Consider the following 17,764-nt stretch of genomic DNA (forward strand, 5'->3'; position numbering starts at 1 on the left):
TTTTTCCCTACAACAAAGGAATAAATTTATTTACTACTCCCAAGTTGTACCAATAGTTGAGAAGGTTCCTCCAACTCAATCCCAATTAAACAAGTATCATCATTAAACCCAATTCAATTTATTAAAGAGTGATGAGATCAACAATAATATCCAATTGTAGATACTCAAGATGCCCATAACCGGGTAGACGGCTAACCATGATTAGTTTATACACTCTGTAGAGGTTGCGCACTTTCCCCACAAGAGTCGACTGCATCCATGATCAGAAGATCGAGACATAGTTTTTCTGAAGCATTAACCCTCTACTCCGGGTAGACCGGTACACCTACTTTCCCCTACATCTGCTAGTCCACCTCTTCGAGAGCTCACACAACTTACTCAACTACGCCAGAGCCCATAATGGCTTGTGGCTGCATACGGAAGTTTTTAGGCATGAAATATCATATGATCCCTTTGAGCCTGGGTGGAAACCGAGGAAAAATCACACGGGTACTCCAGGATTTCCCAAACGGGCTAGCACTGGATTTTCCAGGTGCCCCAACCAATCCACCTAGATGTGTATTAAAGTTGTCACCTTAATGTTATCCAAGATTAATAACTCTCACAACTTCAATGTGTATCACAAACCAGTCCCCGTCTACGAGCATGGCTAAGCAATAATTGAGCATAACGTATATTTCCCGGGTGATCGAAGGTATTAGGTTCTTACCTCAAGTGCTACAATCAAATCACATGTTCCCAATCCTACTCATGCAAATATTTGAGGGGCAAAATTAATGCATAGTAAAAACTGGGTATAGAAGAGTATGATCAAAGTGTAACTTGCCTTGCTGACAATCTGCAAACTCTAGGGATTCGTAGTAACAAACTTCGCACTTTGGGTAATCTAGCATAGACAAACAGTAGCAAACATAAGCAATCAATCAACCGAAACAAAGAGAAATCAAGAAAAGATCCAAATAAAACTCGAAACAAGCGAACGACTAAACTAACCATAACACAAAACCTAACAACATTACTTTCATGTGGATTAGATCTCAACAGTAGGTGCATGTGATTAACTATGATTTGCAAAAAGAATCAACTCAAACGGAGCTATGAAACACAAGGTCCAAATGAAACAAGATCGAATACTAAACTGAACTAGACTCAATTTTTAAATTGTCAAAATCATGTTCCAGTTGGTTTACTAGAAAGAGGAGATCGTTACGAAGATTTAAGCGTTGGTTTCATCTAATTTGGATAAACGGGCTAAAAGTTACGCTAGTTTTAAGATCAGGGGCTAAATTGCAAGAAAACTGTTCGCGGATAGTTCCCTAGCCGAAAATCTATTATATAATTAAAACAAGAGGCAAACAAGCCATCACATTTATCCACATACGCTAATATTATTTGCATCGTTAGATCAGAAAAATAACGGTTATATTTTAAAAAATTTACGTGACATATAAATATGTGTGTAGAAACATATTGGACTGTCACGTCTATAAGCCGGAAGAAAAATAAGCCACCTCTAACAATAAAAATTGACGGCCAAGATTCAGAAACTGATACAACGTTGCATCGATTTGGAAAGAAAATACAAAATACCATTGTCATCGACTAACCCAAGCTAGAGTCCGGAAAGATTTGAAAAAGGGAGTCCAAAGCGATACAACATTGTCACTAGTGCTTGGGGCGCACCTTGGTGCGCCACCTGAGCGGAAGCTCTGCGGTGCCAGATAGGTGGCGCCCCTTCCACATTCTTGTCTGTACCAAGTGACGTTATTCTGTCAGACTAAAGTTACAGTAGTGTGAAAGTATTGGTACATGCAAGTTCGTAACTGGAAATAATGCAGGAGCAAAAAGGGATCAACAAGACATCAGTTGCATGCGAAGAAAATATAGATATCTTATATTAATTGCAAATATGATGAATGGTTCACAATACGATCCTTTATAGATACAGTAAGATGGTTCAAAACTCAGGCAACGGCGTCCAAAAGTAGAGCCACAGTCGCTCGATGAAGCATATGTAACAGGTCTAAGAGAGACCGGTAGGAACCTACATGGAATGCCTTGCCTGGTTTCTGAAGTAGAAGGCAAATGTCACCTTCTTTGATGTTGGTGTCACAACGAAGCTCTGGCCAATTTGTTGTGATGATGGCCTTCTTGGCAGTTCTTTCAATGAGGCGGGAAATGAGGGAGACATCACCATCCGCAAGTTTGATTGGTAATGCGACATCATGTGGATGGATGCATTCCTTGGGATATGTCTCCATAACCCGAAAGCAGTGCATCATACAGAAAGTGAATGAGAAGTAAAGGGCAGTGTAATGCTAGATAAAAGGATATGTTTGTGTAGGTACCATAAATTCAGGAAAAAGACATCCAGAGGATGTAAAGCATCAGAATGCAACTACCCTTGGGTAACACTTTCAAATATCAATTATAATCATTTTAAAGTTTCAATTCAATCAACATCAAGACTCGTGAGTATAACTTAATATAAGTTGCACTCACTTTTTGGTGCATTTCTTAATCAACCACACTACATATATCAAGAGCTTTGTACATCACCATACTCTAGGTAGAATGATGAGAAAGGCGGGTCAATGATTCAAAAATATTAAACAAATAACTAAAACTGCAATATGTACCAAGCAATAACACAAGCATATTATTAGGAATGAATATCAAACATGAGCAATGGAGATACACATTATTTGCTTATATGGTCATCGCAACAAAAATATTTTCTAGTGCTTATGTTCAGAACTGTTTGTAGACCTGCATCATCACAACCAAATGTGCTACAATACATTTAGAAGCAATCTGCTAACTTTAAAGAACTGGGGACAACAAAAGGAGTACATGATAACCACTTGGTGCTGCTATTTTCATGGTATTGTCTAAGCTAGTATGAAAAGTATTTGTCCTAAAAATCAATGTACAAGGATGATAACTTTGCCACATCACCATGTGAGAAAAGATCAAGCATAGCTTGTGTAATGCACTACTTAGCTCCATTGGACGCTAGAACCTGATCTGGGCTATAGGTTAGACCATTCTCCTCTGCATATCAATAAACAAACAACAAGGAAGTCAATTAGACTACTTATTCAATATGGCTATTCCAAAAACGAGAAATTCATCTACGTGCACACACGCTGAAGCTTCTTGTTGATAGCCTTCGTCGGCTCCATACTCTCGGCATTAGCGGGGTACCTTGTCTAACTTGCTACAACTGCAACACACATGCATGTAGAATGTATTACCCTACAATCTACTCTCAAGTCTCAATGATACAAAGGGAAACCTGAGGCATAAGAATCCCATCCTCGCTGACAACATTACATTCCCTCTTTGGTTCAGTTTTTCGTACTCACTCTAACAAAGGATATACGCTCCAACAGTTATTAATAAAGGACATTTCAGATGGTATAGTCTCCAACATTCAAGATTACACTTCACATGAATATGTTAATAAAAATGATGAATTATGAAATAATCAACACCATGTGGGAAAAATAAATCAATGGCACGATCAGTTTCCCATTTTTTGCAAACTGAAGAAATAACAACATTATAAAACACTACACCAGACCTTGCTGCGGCATCTCGGATACTGTCGAGTGTCAAACATCTGAATAAATCATGGTGCATATACTTTCATGCATACTCAAGTCCTTTGCTAACCTAGTAAATAAAAAAAGGGGGAAGCCCCAGTGCATGTAGCTCCCGCTTGCGCAGGGTCTGGGGAAGGGTCCGACCACTTTGGGTCTATTGTACGCAGCCTTTCCCTACATTTCTGTAAGAGGCTGTTTCCAGGACTTGAACCCGTGACCTCATGGTCACAAGGCAGCAGCTTTACCACTGCGCCAAGGCTCCCCTTCTTTGCTAACCTGGTAAATAAAATAAAATAAAATAAACCTTGTGCTAAAAACTATTGACTTTTTATGTACCCAAAATGGAAAACAAAAAATAATCAAAAAAGGGCTAGCAGTCACGAGTTCACAACACATCACGTCTAGTTGTCTAAATGTTTATGTCACAAAACACTGTAGAAGTGTGTTGTTACGAAGAAGTAAATGGATTCACAAAAGCAAAAGCACAAGTGCTTGACAGCTTCATTTATCCATGAGTGATTGCAAAGTTGCCCACTCCAATATACGAGACAAGAGAGATCTATAGAAAAAATGACAGTACAGAACTTGCTTCTGAACTTAATGTTGTAGACCATAGATCTAATTTGGAAGTCCAAAGTCTAAACACAATAGTCAAAAGGAAGAAATGGCTATACAAAAATGGTACATACATAATTTGCTTATCCAGTACAGAGATCCCCTTAAAATAGCAAATGGCCTCGTATTGCAAACTAACCTTTCTTATCTAGTACAGAAAATTCATGGGAAAATAATATTTACCAAATACATAAACCTAGACTACACTACGAGATCAACATGAGCATCAGATGGATGATCCCAGTTATGAGAGCACAACAACATACATTCAAAAAATTACCATTCATAGTAATTGGGAACCATTGAAGATAGTAAATTACCTCATGACATACTTGAGCAACGCGTATAAATCTCCTATAGTCAAGCAGAAGGAGTAATTTAGGTGCCCGTACAGTGATCGCAACCTTCCATGTGATTTAGGACAGAAGAATCTATCCATGTAGATGACAAGAGTACTAATCAAAAGGGAGACCAAAGGCAATCTGTAAGATATAATTCCCAGATCACATAGCAAACAAATGTTGCATGATTAATTTAGTTAACCCCTTACCATCACACATCTCTACTTGTCTTCCTCGCCATCTCCATTAGCACATCCCATGCGATCGAACAAACCATTTAGCAGAGACGTCTGCAGTGTGGAAGCATTAGATCTCTAGACACACCTGGGAAGAGTAATAAATATGCAATTGTTTTTTCCAACTGTATAATTGACAACTAAGCAGACCAAAAGACTACTATGGATTATTGATTATGGAATCTCAAGTACTGAAATTATTGCCATGAACTGCAGACAAGAATGTCAAACATTGCACAACACATTATCTAATTAAATATTATGGCTGGTCAGTGTGTCATACGTTAAATTGCATTAGCATGGCATATTAACAAGCCCTGTACCTGTACTAATGGAGTCCCGGCAGCAACTCTTGTGCATTCAGGTAACACTATATAAATTTCTTGAATCACTTTCCCACCTACACAGGAAGGCTTCAGGTGTCAAATGTTTGTCAAGTTAAGAGACGTGCAAACACAAGTAACAAAAGGAAAATGGATTAAACAAAACTTTACACATTCAAGTGAAAATAATCAGAAATTACCAGCCCAGACTCCAATACCAGAACCTTGTTTGCTCTTTTAAAGTTCACGGCTGAGTTGTCCTGATATATGTTGAAAGTAAAATTTAGTACATCACTTTTTTATGAACCAAAGTGAAATCCATGCATGAAAACATACGGATACTAACAAGCAGGATCCGATCCGGTCAGATCAACAGAAGTAACGACGGCTTACATATCGAGTAGGAGGTCCTCGTCCTCTTCGCCGGTGGTGATGGCAACCTCCTCGAGCCTCATGATGTCCTCTTTCTCGCCGCCGGTCGGCGAAGCGTGAGGAAGAACATGGCGACACCCAATGGAAGTAGCCGGTTGACTTTGACTGGGGGCTGAAGCCATCATCCTCACTGGCCACTTAGCCAGATCCAGCCGCCGCCGTCGCCATCTCTATCTGTGCTGAGTGGAAGACGAGGACGAGGCACGCCACCCCTGCTTGGGACGGTGAGGTCGGCGGTGCGAGGTTGGAGGAGCATCTGCTCCTTGCTCGAGTCCAAGGTAGGGGGATCTAGGATCGTCACCCTGTAATTATTCCTGAACTTCTTGTTGATGTACCCGCACACGATCCACCCAATCTATAAATTTTGAGACTGGGATAGCTAATCTGAAATTATGAAAAAGCTATACCCTAAGACCTGATCATGTGGCTTTCAGAAAAATGACAATATAAGCCAATATGTCAGGATGGTCTTAAGTTGCACCACGAACAAAAACAGATCAAGGTATAAAAGGGAGTTCATAGAAAAAAGGTCCATATCCATAGTGGAACAAATTGGAAGAAGTTTATATAAAAATTTAATTGACAATCATGTACACTGGACACCCTATTGCCATATCAACAAGTTTAAATCAGTATAAATTGGTAAAAAGCTTGATCTTACCAATCATTATATACATGCTCTCATGTACCACACTGCAAGTTTACTCCCTACAGTGGCATTGCAATAAAATGCTACAATATCACTCCAATTAGGCAATGGAAAAGGAAAAGCAACACACTCGAAATTAGATATTGCAGAGAAGGAAAGAGAGAATCTGTGTCTTGGAGATCCAAATTAACATGCTGCAATATCACGCACAAAATGGAAAGCAACAGAGTAGCTCTGCGCATTCTAACTGTGTCAGTTATGAAAATGAAGTAATATCACCAATGAACTGTATCAGTAATTTTGTATCATTTCTTCTAATCAATAGGACATTAGGACCGACAGATTTAAATTTGTAATATATAAAGGAAAGTGAAAAATCTAGAGAGCTAGTCATCTTGTCAATTCATCAACACGCTGGTGAGGGTGAATGATTCTTAAATTAAGAGGTACAATTTTATATTGTGAATCAGAGTTATGTAAATCTGTATAAAGAGGGATGTTCTAGATTACATGAGAACTTGAAGGATTTTGTGATGCTAGTTAGAACAGGTGCGGTGTCAAGCAACAGATGGCATATGAGACCTAGGAACCTATATATTCATCAAGTATTACCGTTTTGTGTGGTTCCAGAGTGGATAGAGTGGCATAGTTAAGAGTCATGGAAGAAAGACATTCAAGTGCATCTATCTAGCAAACAAAATGGCAGAGTGTGAATACTTGATCTCTTGTCACAGTGAACCTCGTAGTTAGTATGAAAATTTGCTTTAGTATACTACTATCCGCATCTAATGCATGTATGAATGCACCAAAATTTGTACTAATAAAGGAGCATTATCATATTTGTTTAGCAAGCAAACAATGATAATTATTATAGCCGAACACTTCTGAATAAATTCAATGCCAGAGAGAGGTATTACCTGTTATTCTTAGCATTTGGGTAGCTGCCATTGCATAGAGCATGGTAAAGGTACTTTTCCAAGCTGGAGTTCTTGACCCGGTGGTCCATGGTGCAGTATATGTTGCTGATACAATTAGCAGACTGCCCTAACTGTAATTGTTGAAAGCCTATAATACATTCAAGATTACCAATTATGAATGAATTAATAATTAACCATGCACGAACTTGTTAACCAAAAGAATAATACATGCCATCATCGGGAGTACTTGCCTTTTTCTTACTTTTCGCAGAAGTTGCTTGGACGATGAACTCGATATGTAGGGCATATCAACACAAATCTGCAGTACAAAACTAATTATCAGTTTGCACAAAAATGAGTATTAATGACTCAAAACAATCAGCAATGACAGGGACTAACCGATATATAGATAACTAAGCAGATTTGTTAACTCCAAAATTGCATAACCTATCATCATGTAAACAAAAATGATAGGGGAAAACCATTTATGGAACAGTGAGAATGAAATCAAACATGCACACACTATGAAACGGTGCGATCTTTGCACATATGGGCAGAGAGAGAGAGAGAGAAGGATTGACAGAAACTCAAATTGACACCAGCCATCCCTCGAAGCCGCCTCCCTGCAGATCCATATGACACCGTTGCTCCTTGTCCGTATTGTCAACCTCTCCTCTACCTATGAGGCATCCGCCGCCTGGGTCTCCGGGCTCGTTGCTCCATCCCCACCATGGACCTATTGGACCTCCCCTCATCATCGAATCTGGTGGAAGGGGATCGGCGAAAAGGAGCACGGCGGCAGGGCATCTCTGCAGTCCGTGCTATCCTTCTGCGTCGAGGATGAAGACGACACTTCTGAGAGGAAGAGTAGGCCGGCAGCGGGGCGTAAGAGATGCCGGAGGGAATGGGGAATTTTTTCTTCCTTTCCGGTGAACCCTAGCCTTGATAGCTTTCTCAACTTGGGGACGGCTGCAGCGGCGAGACGACGACAGGTAGGAGGGGGCGGAGGGGCGGCGGCGCACGTATAGGGGAGGAGAGGCGACACCACTGTATAGAGGGAGGCGGCCGAGGGTAGCGGCGGCGCTGGAGCGGGAGGAGGAGGCGCGCGAGGCATAGGGCATGGGGGAGAAGGAGGCGCTTGAGGCGGAAGGTTTCGCTCGACAGGTTTTTCGTTCTTTCCCTTTTTTTTACCCATCTTTTTTTCCTGCCCAACCAATGCTTTCAACGTGGCACGCACGAGAGGTCGTCCTTGTAGTGACTGTTAATGGGTTTAATGGGCCAACAACACAAGGTAGTAGAGTCCAGCTGGGAGGCTGGTATTAGCACCGACTTCTCCTAACTTTTTGTGCTTTTTCTAAACCGATGTGACTGGGCCTCAATAGTTAATTAATTGATAGTACATGATGAGAAACACAGCTGTGTGTAGCACAGTATACGTCTGTTTCAATGACATATCAGTCATTAATCAGTACTCCCTCTGTTCGAAAATACTTGTCATCAAAACGGATAAAAAAAGATGTATCTAGAACTAAAATACATCTAGATACATCCCCTTTTATCCATTTTGATGACAAGTATTTCCGGACGGAGGGAGTATTTACTTTGTACAGAGCACATACATAATGCCAAATAATTTGGGTCTTTTTGACTCGCAAGATTAATAAAATTATAATGTCACAAAAAGTAGTTATAAATTTACTGAAGTAGAAGAAAAAATTGTCCGTGCGTGCTATCAACTCAAATTCCAAGTGATTAAATCTATACCTAATTTTGATGCACGACAACAAAAGTAAAATACTATTTCTAAGTGATTTGAGTCAGGCAGAAAATTACATTTGAAATATAGCAGTTTGTTATGTATATAAACTTCTTCTTGCCATAATCAGTCCTATATGAAAACACATATGCTAAAAATATATTCGCAAAAAAAAACATATGCTAAGAATATATTAATTGTAATGGCCCAGATTAAAAGATTTAAAAAATACACGCAACAATACGCGCGGAGGTCGAACGTACAAGCCTCATCTGACTGGAAAATAACTACACGAAATCATTCTAGGACATGTATCACGTGTAATGGGATGGATAAGTGTCGCGAAGCAAAAATTCTACGGGTGTGAACTGGGATGGTAAACATGCATGTAGACATGCAAAGCCTAGCAGCAGTTTTTTTTTTTTACTGGCAAAGGCCAACCAATAAACAGACTGACACCTGTAAGGATATAACCACCCCATGGAAAAAAAATATCTACACAACACATCATATATGCCTGCAACTTAGCAATGTCCGATACAATACACAGGTGACGACGTCCAGCAAACAAAAACTTAAAGCCGTAGACTAAGATAACACATGTATTAGGTGAGTTATAAGAAAACATCCTATTACATGAGTAAAAATACAATATAAATGTATTCACATATTTAGCAAAAAATCATAGAAATTCAATATGAAGTCAATAAATAACTAAGTTTTTGATGAACCAAATAAGTCACGTAAAATTTAGAGTAATTGAGGAAATTAATTTTCATTTGCAATAAATGGGAGGATCATTCAGAAGATCAACATATGACAAGAGTGTTAGGGAAGATGTTTTAACATTTTTTGAACATACACCGATAGTTACATTGCCTTAGATGAGCAAGTGGCACAAGAAACTAATAACCAAAGATCAACATATTTGACATCGATATTGCAATTACCGAGGAAAAGCAACTCTAATATGGTTGATAAAGGAAGAGAAGATTATAAGGTAAGTCTGAACAATATAGAATAAAAAAATTAGGAGATTAGTATGAACCTCATAATTTTGTGGTACATACAATATGCTCTAAGTCATCTTATCTCAACAAATACATTTCTCTTCATCATGCATATCGAGTGAGAAGAGTAAATATGGGAAAACTACATCATGTGTCATGAAGTCACAAATTTATATGGACTTCTTTTTTAAACTAGAAGATGGTTTTTCCATATTAGGTTATATCTAAAAGTATATTAAATCTAAAGGGACTATATAATCATGTCTTCACAAATAATGGATAAACCGTGTCAAGGTGTGTAAACCAGAATTAGCACTAAATTTGTAAACACCAATGCCGCATGATGATATAACATGTAATGACATTCTCAAAAATATATCACTCACCTTTATAATTGAAACACACTACATAGCCTTGACCACCAAGCCAAGAAACTCTTATATGCTTATGACCTTGAGCAAAAATAAAAATAGATTCATGTAAATAACTGTGTAGATTTTCTTTTCAAATTTAAAACAACACTGCAGGAAAAATAGTAAAAAAAATATGTAGAAAATGTCGTGAATCTAATTCAGAATATAAAAATGTAAAATTCTAGCCGCGCAAATGCGCGGGTCACTCCACTAGTTAAACTAAAAGGAAAAATCTATCGGACGAACGTCCGCTAACAGAACCTAACGAACGAAATCATTTGTTAAAAGAAACTAACGGGTGAACGTCATCTTTTTAACTGATCTAATCTAAACCAAAAAAACCAGGAACCAGATAGGTTTTTACCGGTTAACCATGTTCGGTCGACGGGGGTTCAGCGGTCGACGGTGGCTTCCGGCGCGGCGGCGGGAGTTGGCGACGGCGAGCCGCGGCGTGGCGAGGCAGCAGCGGCAGCGGCGGCGGCGCGACGCAACAGCAGCAGCAGGCGGCGGCGGCGGGGCGCAAGTGCGGCGGCGACGCAGCTGCGGAGGTGGGGCTCGAGCCGGCGGCGGCTTATGGAGAGGAGGGGGCGGCTTGTCTTATAAAGAGGGGAAGGGGACTGCTTGGGCGAGGGGCAACACGGGGCAGCGGCGGGAGTCCGAGTCCGACCGGACTCCAACGTGGCGGCGGCTGGGACTCCTTCCCGGGGTCGGCGGCGAGCGATGCGGGAGCTGGGCCTGGCCTGGCTCGGCTGGGCCGGCCCAGTGAACTTTTTTTTAAACGGCACCGCGAAGAAAATCCTAAACATAAAGGTCCTAAAATTCCAGAAACAATTTTCACCATCCCTACCTAATATTTGGGACAAAGTGAACATTTTTCTGGACTAAATACAATTTTTAAAAATGCATGTTTTTATCTAATCTCAAACGAATAAAATACCAAATAAAACTCAAATAAAATAATTTGACTTCAAAATTTCTTTTCCAATATTTCTACTCTGTTTGAAGAAGGCATTTTATCTTATCTCATTTATTTTTATTTTCTAATTATTGGAAAGAATTTGTTGAAATCAAATTGATCCACTTTTCAAATTTGAAATAAATTCAAAAATGAAAATTTATGAAACCTCTAACTCTCCTTGGGTCCTTGAGTTGCTTAAGATTTCTTGGATCACAACCAAATGCAATAAAATATGATATGCATATGAATGACCTATGTATAACATCCAAATTGAATATTGGGATGTTACAGAAATATCAATATCTTACCTCAATGTGATATTACGGTGCATGTACAGATTGGAAGTCTTGTCTCCATTTGTGAAGTTCACTAAAATCAAGCAACATTACCATATAAGTAGGACAACATATGAAAGCGCACTACACAATCATGTGAAAGAAGTCTAGTACTAACCTCTCATGATGCGGAATTCAAACAACTCACAAGAAGAAGATCTGAAACAAATTTTCCAACACGAATAGGAAGTTAGATCTCCTCTTTTGCAGTTCCACTAAGATCAATCAATCAAGCAACATTGTCAGTGTGACATTTTGGTTGAACTGCACAAAACACTCTTAAAACAAAAGTGTTTTATGAAGTGCAACAAAAGGTCGCAATAGCAACGAGGTGAAATAGATAATCTTGTTTACACGGAGGTGCAAAGGAAACAACTACTGGTCAATAATGGTGGATGACACGGAAGCCCACAAAAAGAAGCATCTAACTTATTTAAATGGGAAAGAAAGCAAGACAGTAGCATTTCTCAAACAGTGGCATTGATTCGTATTAAAAGAGAGATTATATTAACAATAAAAATCGTTAAAAATGTAATTTGCTTTTAACTGTGGCATTGATTCAATTTTTGAGAGGCATTATTAGATTAACAACAGCTAAAGAGTTGTACGGGATAGTGGACGCAGTAGCACCATATGCATCTACCGATGTATAAAGGGGTGATGCACAGTCTGTTGCAACAAAGAACAAACAACCAAGGAGCATATTTGTGTTGGTCCCAGGTTTGTTATCTTTAGACACCTTTCCCTAGGTGAGGGTACCAAATATAGTCCTGCTCAAAATCTATAGCCTTGTCCCCCACCAACAGAAAGATTGGTTCTTTACAGATGTGTGTACTGTGTTTGTTATTGTTTTCCCTTTTCGACCAACGTAGGTGCTGGATAGCCAGTCTGTACTACTTTCCCCCTTCCTTTCCTCTTTGAACCACGTCCTAGATTCATGCTATACAACTTTCCCCACTACTTTCCCTCTTTGATCCAACACCTAGATTCAAGTGCAGAAGCGGAAAAAGCCCACATGCAGCTAGAGCAATGCATGTGAAATAAGTATTTAAATTATACCATAAGGTTATCAGGGTGTGGCTTAGTGGGCAGCCGGAGGCTGATCTGCCCACAATATGTACGGCTGCGAGGAAGAAGGGGTCAGAGGCCCTCCCGCATTGTTGTTGGGTGAAAGCGAACAACTGCACTGGTAGTGGATTCCCTCCCTCGCCGACGGCGACAGCTTTAAGCCTCCTTCCCTTCCCGGTGGACGGATCCTGCTAGCTCTTTGACCAGCAGCGAGGGGAGAGAGAGAGAGAGACCAACGAAGTATTGTTTAGATCTGGAGAGGGTGAGAGAGTATGAAGAGAGAAACTACAAGGATTGAGGCTCCAGCGTGTATATATATAGTGGTGAGAGAGTGTGAAGAGAGCAAACCCTAGCAAACAAGCGCCGAGGCTGCAAAGTATATAGACGGAGTGGTTTTATTTTTATCTCCATAAAAATCATTTTAAATTGTGCATGAAACGGAACTCTTTATTTAACGTAGTGAAGAAAAATACTAGGGGCAATGCTAATACGTGAAGAAAATTTAACGCTTGAAGGAGTCAACTCGCAATTAACGTTGCACGCCTCCCGGTCGTGCTTACTAACGTTCGTGTGTGCTACACAACCCTCCGAAGTGAACAACAACTGAACCACACACGGTCAAAATATCGGAAACGTGGGCTGCACCATCCTCCAATTTTAAACATTTTGGGCACTTGTATTAAGCCTAAGTCAGTGTGCCACCATATGTGTTACAGTGGGTTGATGTCTGCTAGAACTACGTCGGTATTTTCCCAAAGAGGAAGGCATGATGCATCATAGCAACGGTAGGTATTTCCCTTAGTGATGAGACCAAGGTTATCGAACCAGTAGGAGAACCATGCAACACAACGTAAACAGCCCCTTCACACAAACAACAAATACACGCAACCCAACGTGTTAAAGGGGTTGTCAATCCCTTTCGGGTAACGGTGCCAGAAGTTGGCGCGGAGACGGGATAAAGTTGTAATAGATAGGATAAATAGATCGCGAAGGTATTTTTGTATTTTTGGTTTAATAGAACTAAAAATAAAAGTAAATAAAATAGATCGTGAAGGAAAATATATTAAAGAAGAGACCTGGGGGCTGTAGGTTTCACTAGTGGCTTCTCTCAAGAAAAATAGCAAACAGTGGGAAAACAATTATTGTTGGGCAATTGATTGAACTTCAAATAATCATGATGATATCCAAGCAATGATCATTATATAGGCATCATGTCCAAGATTAGTAGACCGACTCCTGCCTGCATCTACTACTATTACTCCATGCATCGACCGCTATCTAGCATGCATCTAGTGTATTAAGTTCATGGAAAAATGAAGTAATGCAATACGAACGATGACATGATGTAGACAAGATCTATTTATGTAGAAATAGACCCCATCTTGTTATTCTTAATAGCAACGATACATATGTGTCATTTCCCCTTCTATCATTGGGATCAAGCACCGTAAGATCGAGCCCATCACAAAGCACCTCTTCCCATTGCAAGATCAATATATCAAGTTGGCCAAACAAAACCCAAATATCGGAAAAGAAATACAAGGCTATAATCAATCATGCATATAAGATATCAAAGAAGACTCAAATAACTTTCATGGATAAAAACATAGATCTGATCATGTAACGCCCCAGACACACCCGTCGGTGGTCGTTACTCCTGGAGGGATCTAGACTGGCCCACAGGTCAATACTAGTCTTTTCCGCGCACTTTGTCCTCACTCGTTCGCACCCGGGAGAAACTTCCCGGTCGATCACACATCCTAAAATTACACCAATCTGAGCATGCTTAACTTTTGAGTTCTTTCCAAATGGGATTCTAAAAAAGATGGAATTCCTTATTTATATGAGTAGTATATCATCCCTAATAAGCCAGGCTATCATATACACCCCCACTTAGAGGAACTGACGTCCTCGTCGGGTCACAGGAACGTTCCCTCTTGGCACATACGTCTGTGCTTCCAGTCTGGCACTTGTGCCATGTCGTGTGCCATGACGGGTCACAAACGTCATGCACAACATGACCGCACACTTGTCCGCAAACATCAGTGTAACCTCAAGGGTCGGCTCTAATTCCAACTTGTAATGCCCCGGACACACCCGTCGGTGGTCGTTACTCCTGGAGGGATCTAGACTGGCCCCACAGATCAATACTAGTCTTTTCTGTGCACTTTGTCCTCACTCGTGCACATCCGGGAGAAACTTCCCAGTCGGTCACCCATCCTGAAATTACTCCAAGCAAGCACGCTTAACTTTGGAGTTCTTTCCTAATGTGCTTCCGGAAAAGAAGGAATTCCATATTTATATGAGTAGTTTATCATCCCTAATAAGCCAGGCTATCACAGATCATAAACTCAAAGTTCATCGGATCCCAACAAACACATCGCAAAAAGACTTACATCGTATGGATCAACAAGAGACCATTGTATTGAGAATCAAGAGAGAGAGAGGAAGCCATCTAGCTACTAACTACGGACCCGTATGTCTACAAAGAACTACTCACGCATCATTGGAGAAGCACCAATGGACATGATGAACCCCTCCATGATGGTGTCTAGATTGGTCTGGTGTTTCTGGAACTTGCGGCAGCTGGAATTGATTTTCGTCGTCTCCCCTCGGAGTTCTGGAATATTGGGGCATTTATAGAGCAAAGAGGCGGTGCGGGAGGCCACCGAGGTGGGCACACCCACCTGGGCGCGCCCTAGTGTCTTGTGCCCCCCTCAGGCTCCCTCTTCGGTACTTCTTCGGCCCACTGGATGTCTTTTGGTCCAAAAAAATCCACAAAAAGTTCCGCTGCGTTTGGACTCAGTTTGATATTGATTTCCTGCGATGTAAAAAACAAGCAGAAAACAGCAACTGGCACTAGGCACTATGTCAATAGGTTAGTACCAAAAAATGATATAAAATGACTATAAAATGATTGTAAAACATTGTCAGGTGGTAGGTGCGACATATGCCAAAGGATGGCTAATCATAGTGGGAGCCAGTAAGACATCGCCAGTGCATGGAAGCGGGATAAGGCGAAGACATGCACGCCGGCGAATCTTACCCAGGTTTGGGTCTCTCCTAGGAGATAATACCCTTAGTCCTGCTTTGAGGGGTCTCCGCATGATCACTAAATCAGTAAGTAGCCACAAGAGGATCCTTGAGCTGTTTGCTAGAGGAAGAAGAAGAGCAAGGCTAGCTACTCCCTTCTCTCTCTCTCTATGTGTGTGTGTGTGTGTAACCCTAGGAGCTCAACCCTTTGCATGGGTGCCCTGGGGGGTTTATATAGGCATACCCACCAGGGGTACAATGGTAATCCAGCTAGACATGGGTCCAAGCCATCAGTGTCTGTGGGCGCCAGCTTCTCCGCCGGCTGCTGGCTTCTCGGTAGACAGGTCGGGCCCACCGCTTGGGGGTCTTGTCGGCGGCTTGTTACTGTTGCATCGCCCTCGATGACGATGGCTTTGTTGGGGCAAGTATGGCTACAGTACTGCCGCCTGGCGGGCGCTTACTATAGCCTTACCCCATCTCATCTGCTTGATGGTGCACAAACTCCCAGGGAAGGGTTGGCCGGCTGTTGGGAGTCGGCTTCCCATTGAGCCAACTGGACTGACCTGGCTGCCTCAGGAGGAGCTCACCGGCATGAGGGGCCCGCCGCCTACGGGTTGTACTAACAGTCCATCGTGGGTGATGTCATGATAAACATGGCAACAGTGTCGCGCTGGGCGGAAGATGGCCGACTAGTACGATGCACTGTAGCCATGCCCGTTCTGGGATTCGGGGGTGGCAGACTTAACTGTAGCCACGCCCCGTCTCATCGCCGTTATGTGGGTGCAAACTCTGAGGTTATATGGGGTGGGCCGCCTACTAGAGGACGGCTACTCTGGTGGCCGACTACCAGGAGTCGTCCCACTCTAGGCTGGTATTCTGATCTCTGCCGCCTTCCTGGAGTCGGCCGAGTCACAGCCGGCCAAGGGAAGGCAGCCCTTCTTCCTGGATGTTTGAGGGGCGCAGCCGGCCCAATGTTTTGAAGAGCCAAGGGGAGCCGACAAGGCTACTCGTGGTCATTTACTCCGACAGTAGTCCCCGAAGCTGGCCGGGCTTTACGGTCGGACGGAGAAATGAGAAGCCCAAACAGCTTCCCACTCCGCAGGACTTATAGCCGGGCTCAGCCTTCACCGAACACGTCGTCCGGTTGAACTTTGAAGCTTGAAGGCGGGAACCAGGTGGCGCGCGCGTCAGGCGCCTGGCCGGCCGGCCACCGTCTACGCGCTACGCGGCACCGGGCACCTGGGCCAGCCTGCCAACCCACGCGCGTGATGGGACGTCGCTGCAGGCTGGGGCCCGCCACTATAGTACCTCGGCCCACGCATGGATCCGTTGTGGCCGAGGCGGTCAGCTGGGCTTCTGGGGCATTAGATACACGCCTTAATGGGCACGATAAACACGGGTCCTGGGGGAGTGGGCGTAGTTAATAGCACATCCCCACGCCCCGCCTCCTCGGCTCTGCTGCTCCGCGGCTAAAAATAGGGGGAGGAGGGCGGCCAGCGCACGCGCACTCGCTCTCTCCCCCACCATTCTTCTCTTCTCCTCGTTGCTGCAGCTACTGCCGCTCACCGCCGCACCAAGCTCTCCGCCACCTCGACGTGACGCGCCTCGCCGCTGCAAGGCCGCGCACCCGCCGCCACGCACTTCCCACGCTTGAGCCTCTCGTCTTCATGGCATGCGCCGGATCGTGTAACGGCTCCAACGTCCGTGAGGACCACATCGAGTTTCTCTGGCAAACGCGGCGGCTACGTGGCAAAGACTTCATGAAGGTTCGCCTCGCGCCGGAGGGGGAGATTTCGCCGGCACCGGATGAGGGTGAACGCATCGTCTTCTGGTCGCACTTCTTGTGCGGCTTCGGCCTGCCGGCGAGCGGCTTCCTCCATGCCTTCTTGGACTTCGACGGCCTCTAGCCACACCACCTCACACCAAATACGGTGGTGATGTTGACCGCCTTCGTCTCCCTCTACGAGGGCTTGCTCAGCGTCCTCCCCACCATCGAGCTCTGGGGAGAATTATTCCAGTCAAAACTCGGCACCGTCGCCAAGGGGGTGCCGGCTCAGTGCGGCGCCTTCG

The 17,764-nt window shown here is 42.8% G+C and overlaps 1 long non-coding RNA gene across 2 annotated transcripts; it reads right to left on the reverse strand.

Moving 5' to 3' along the window:
* Positions 1 to 1,882: 1,882 nt before the first annotated feature.
* Positions 1,883 to 7,249, reverse strand: LOC123160103 (uncharacterized). 2 transcript variants are annotated; one of them, XR_006479999.1, is made up of 6 exons: positions 7,122 to 7,249; positions 5,517 to 5,939; positions 5,324 to 5,383; positions 5,124 to 5,200; positions 3,149 to 4,654; positions 1,883 to 3,054 (listed from the first exon to the last, which is right to left on the reverse strand). It is a non-coding gene; the product is annotated as an uncharacterized lncRNA (long non-coding RNA). The 2 variants fall into 2 exon arrangements; XR_006479998.1 differs by having other exon boundaries at positions 1,883 to 4,654.
* Positions 7,250 to 17,764: the final 10,515 nt, after the last annotated feature.

Source organism: Triticum aestivum, chromosome 7B (genome assembly GCF_018294505.1).
Source record: "Triticum aestivum cultivar Chinese Spring chromosome 7B, IWGSC CS RefSeq v2.1, whole genome shotgun sequence".
NCBI classification, from domain to species: Eukaryota; Viridiplantae; Streptophyta; class Magnoliopsida; order Poales; family Poaceae; genus Triticum; species Triticum aestivum.